This window comes from Canis aureus, chromosome 5, assembly GCF_053574225.1.
Source record: "Canis aureus isolate CA01 chromosome 5, VMU_Caureus_v.1.0, whole genome shotgun sequence".
NCBI classification, from domain to species: domain Eukaryota; kingdom Metazoa; phylum Chordata; class Mammalia; order Carnivora; family Canidae; genus Canis; species Canis aureus.
This window is the reverse complement of record NC_135615.1, coordinates 21966017-21971058: the sequence shown is the minus strand read 5'-3', so window position 1 is coordinate 21971058 and position 5042 is coordinate 21966017. Positions and strand designations below refer to the sequence as shown.

Genomic DNA, 5042 nt, shown 5'->3' with positions numbered 1-5042 from the left:
TATGTTTATGTTGGTTGAATACAAAATTCTTGGGTCATGACCTTTCCCCAGATGGACTGGGCTTCTTTGTCATCTGGTGGTTAATGTTGCAGAGCCATTGAAGACCACACTAGTTTTTATTCCATAGTTGGTAAATATTTTTCCTGCTTGGATGCTTGCAGGGTTTTTATCTTTTTTTCTTTTTCTTTCTCTCTCTCTCTCTCTCTCTTTTTTTTTTTTTTTTTAATTCATGAGAGACACAGAGAGGCAGAGACATAGGCAGAGGGAAAGGAGGCTCCCTATGGGGAACCTGATGCAGGACTCAATCCCAGGATCCTGGGATCACAACCTGAGCCGAGGCAGATGCTCAACCACTGAGCCACCCAGGTGCCCCTAGGATTTTTTTCTTAATCTACTGAGCTGGAGGTTTCAATAATTCCCTCCAATTCCATAACCCCTTCCTAGAGAACTTGCTATTGATGGAACAGCTCTAATCACAGTTATGGCCCTGCCTTTTTGGCTATAGCTAATTGAGCTGTGGAGGGACAACTATTCAAAGCTGGACCATCAGTAATTTTTTTCAGAAACTTGTAAATGGGGAGCAGAGACTGAGTTTTTTTTTAGCTGTAGGAATTTAAGCTCAAAGGTATGCAGACTCAAATGCTGATATTTCATTTAGAAAGTCATTTTGAGTGATTTATAAGCAAACAGGGAAGTCAGTTCTTTGAGATATGTGGATGAAGCAGTCATGGAGTGAAGTTGAATTGTGGGGTTGGGGGTAGGGAGAAAAACTCAGCACAATGGTTATTTTTTCCAGGAAGCCCAGCAATACTGCCATCCACTGACCTCTGTGAGATCCTTCTATACCCTCCCCATAGATGCACAGTTAACCTGCCTGCAGAAGGTCTAGTTCCTGTCAACACATTGACTGAGGCATTATTATAATCCCCCCCCTTTTTTTTCAAGAGGATATCTTTTTTTTTTTTTAATTTTTATTTATTTACTTATGATAGTCACAGAGAGAGAGAGAGAGGCAGAGACACAGGCAGAGGGAGAAGCAGGCTCCATGCACCGGGAGCCCGATGTGGGATTCGATCCCGGGTCTCCAGGATCGCGCCCTGGGCCAAAGGCAGGCGCCAAACCGCTGCGCCACCCAGGGATACCTCAAGAGGATATCTAATAATGGATTTATATTAACTGATTTTGTTTGGAGGTTTCTTTTGATCTACACACTTGGGAAAGCTGTTTAAGTTATTACTTCTATCTCAAATATTCTGGTTTCTTTCTCAGAAACCACTGCAATTTTTAGGTTAAGACACTGTCTTATTTATCATATATCTCTCTCCTTTTTAACTTTTCTCTGCATTCTGGGAGATTATTTGAATTTTCTTCTGCTTACCATTTTAAATTATTTTCTGAGAGGTTTCCTTTCTAAAAAAAATTCTCTTTCTCCTGTCCTGCTGACTTGGGGGTGGTGTGGTTCTTTCCCTTGTTTTTTATTCTAGAACAGTAGCTATCTAGAGTGAAGAGTGCCCTTGGCTATATTTACTGTCCACTTGACAGGTAGTGTTTCCTAAGATATATAGCTGAAGGGCCACTTAATATGTCCTAGCTGATTTTCCAGTGTCCAGAATGCACTTACTTGTTTATCTATCTGTTTGTTTGTTGGAGTACAATTCACATAGCCTCACATTTAAAAGTATGCTTCAGGAATTTGCATGTCATCTTTGTGCAGGGTGATATTAATCTTCTCTGTATTGTTTTTTGAAGTGAGAATGGCACATACGTAGTGTGACTTCGATGAGCTTAGGTGAAGTGATACTCTATCCACTGCCTAGTTCTCTGAAAACCTAAATCGGAGAGGATCATGCGTGCAGGACCTTCTTTGTACTCTCTCTGGTCTGTCCAAGGGACCATTCCCTTCACACCAAGGCTGATCAGCAGACAACCAAAGAACAATGTCTACTTGTCACTGCATTTTTTCCTGGAGTGAGTTAATAAAATGGCATGACGGGAGGCAACTTTTTTTGCTTCCTAGGCAGGAGCAGAAGCTCAGCTGGAGTTCCTAACTGAGCCTGAGAAACACCAGGTGCAAGATTTTGGCCATTGTTGGTAGATATGCCACCTCCACAGAGAGATACCATCACCTCTTCATAGAGTGTCCAATGATTGCAACTAGAATAACTGCATAAGAAAGCAAATGGTGAGATTTGGAGGATGCCTCCAATTCCTGTGAAGCACTGGGAATGTTAATGGGAGCTGTCTGCATGGTTATTAAACTTCTAGAAATTACCTCACAGACTGTGGAAATTCCAAGGTCTTGATAATTATTAACTATCTATCCCAAATGGTTGGCAAAATTCTGAGAGAAGACTGAGAAGCCATTCAGCATCAGGAAATTGAATCAGAGTTAAAGATTAAGCCTACTTTCTATTGAGGAACAGTTAGAGAAGTTGCCCAAGGGTCTCAGCAACCTTGGAAATTGTCTCTAAAATGTATCTGCTATGGAGAACACTGCTTTGGGTTCAATGCCAATTAGGGTACCCGTCCAAGTGATACATGAATGACTTAAATTCACTAGACAGAGCTTCAGTTTCTTGTTAAGTCAGAAAAATCTATGATGTAGCTTTTCTTGCTTTCATAAAATGGGAAGAGGATCAATGGATTAGTGTCAAAGTTACACTGATAACTTGCATTAGTGTTGCAACAGTGTTGATTTTCTTTCCCCCCAAAGAGTAAGATGAAATAGCTTCTGCTGGCCTGGTTTTCATGACTTAAGACTAAAATTAGAATAAAGCGCTTCTGAAAAGTTAAGATCAGATCTGTGGAAAACAAAATATCCTGACCCATTTAAATCGTCATCATTGCCCTGGTTACCTCTTTGGCCTTGTGAAGTGTAGGATGTCAAGCAAGTTATATACAAATTGAAAGTGTTTAGTACAAAATGGGTGGCGGTGTTGCAATATATTGCATGACCTCAGGTATGCATGTTCATTTAGTTAAAAATTCTATTGTGCATCTATTATGTGCCAGACATAGCACGTGTTCAGCACTGTTGGTAGGGGAGGAATGCCATCAGGGAACAAATTGAAGTATCTGCTCTCCTGAAACTTACATGTAATAATATGAGAACAAAGGGCTCATGTAATATTAAATCTCGTCATGGCCATAATGGGATGGTGGAGACAGCCCTGGGTGGTAAAGAAAGAAACCTATGCTTTAAGCCTGACTGTGCCACCACAATAGCTATGTGTCCTCTGAAAGTCACTGGTACTTTCCTTCCTAAAGATCTATAACCTTGTGTAGGGCAGCACTAAGCATCTGATGGTCTGAGGCTCTGAAATTGATTCTTCTGTCCAATAGATGTTCCATAAATGCTTTTTGAGTGAATAGACCCCATATTCTCTTGAATTTCTACCATTCTGTTTAATGATTATGGTATTACAGATTACTTTTGTCACCGAGAGTCAAGCTTTGTGTCTTGCATTTGCCAGTTTTTAGACAAACCTTGTAAAAAAGGAATGCAGGAGAGACATCCCTCCTTCCCCTCCGCCTCTGTTCAAATGCTAAAGAAGCAAATGATTCATTCAGCCTGGCCTGGACACTCCTTGACCTGGTATTCCCCTGGCTCTTGTATTTGTGTCTCCATCCAAGATGACCTTGACTGGTCATCCAGTGTCCGTCTGCTTGGCACTCTGATCCCAGAAGTGCAGGTTACCTCCCTGAGACACAGGGCCCTCTAAACCATGGGAGGATCCATCTAACTGGCAGCAAGATGAAAGATATAGGGGATAGGTAGGTCCTGAGCCAACAAAGGGATTCCCATTGCATTCCCATTGCTTCTGACTTCTCTGCTGGCTGAACTGACCCCCAGAATACAGGGAGAGTGTCTGTCTTGTACATCTCTGCCTATTTGCTGAATAAATGAATGCATATATTCAGACTCTGTCTTTGTCAGTTCAGGCTGCTATAACAAATTATCACAGACGGGGTGGTTTAAATAGCAGACTTTTATTTCTCACGGTTCCGGAGGCTGGAGGTCCAAGATGTAGGTGCTAGCAGATCTGGTGTCTGGTGGAGGGCTCACTTCCTGATTTAGAGTCTGCTGATTTCTTGCTCTATCCTCACTTAATGGAAAGAAAGAAAGAGGAAGCAAACTCTCTCATTATTATTTTTTTAAAGGTATTAATCATTTTATGAGGGCTCCACCTTTATGATCTAGTTCTCTCTCAAAGGCTTTACTCCCTAATGCTATCACACAGTGGGGGGTGTGTGTGTGTGAGTGTGAGCATTTCAACATATGAATTTTGAGGAGACACAAACATTTAGTCAATAGCAGGCTCAGTCTCTTTTTCTGGGATCCCTGCTTCCTTTTCTAACATTTTCCCACAAATTGTTTATTATAACCTCTGGGTTTGTGATCATCATCATCTCAAATTTTGGTATAATTTCAATGTCTACATCTATATCTGTATTTAGAACCAGATGAAACTCTGGTTCAACTCTGTCCAACTAATATGAGCATATTGCAGTTATTACCTAAATAAGTAATTAAAGGAAACCTTTGAAGCTTGAGTATGGATGAGAAATTATTAGAGATCAGAAAATTATTAATAATTTTAAGAGTGGTAATAACACTGTGATTCTGTAGGAAGAAACAGATTTTTAGGAGATACATGATTGTTATTTAAGGGTAAAGGATACAATATTTATTTTCCAATGGCTTGCAATATCTATTTATTATCTATCATCTATCTATCTATCTATCTATCTATCTATCTATCTATCATCTATCTATCTATCATCTATCTAAAACAAATATGACAGGGGTGTCTAGATGGCTCCATCAGTGAAGCATCTGCCTTTGGCTCAGGTCATGTCCTAGGGTCCTGGGATCGAGCCCCACATTGGCTCCCTGCCGAGCGGAGAGCCTACTTCTCCCTCTCTTGCTTGCTGCTCCCCCCACTCATGCTCTCTCTCTGTCAAATAAATAAAATCTTAAAAAAACCCAAATATGGCAAAAAGTTATCATTTTGGATTCTTTATGGCACATCTATGTGTGA

General features: G+C 40.6%; 1 pseudogene; it reads right to left on the bottom strand.

The window, feature by feature from the left end:
- Positions 1-1674: 1674 nt before the first annotated feature.
- LOC144315008 (U6 spliceosomal RNA) lies at positions 1675-1773 on the bottom strand (annotated as a pseudogene).
- Positions 1774-5042: the final 3269 nt, after the last annotated feature.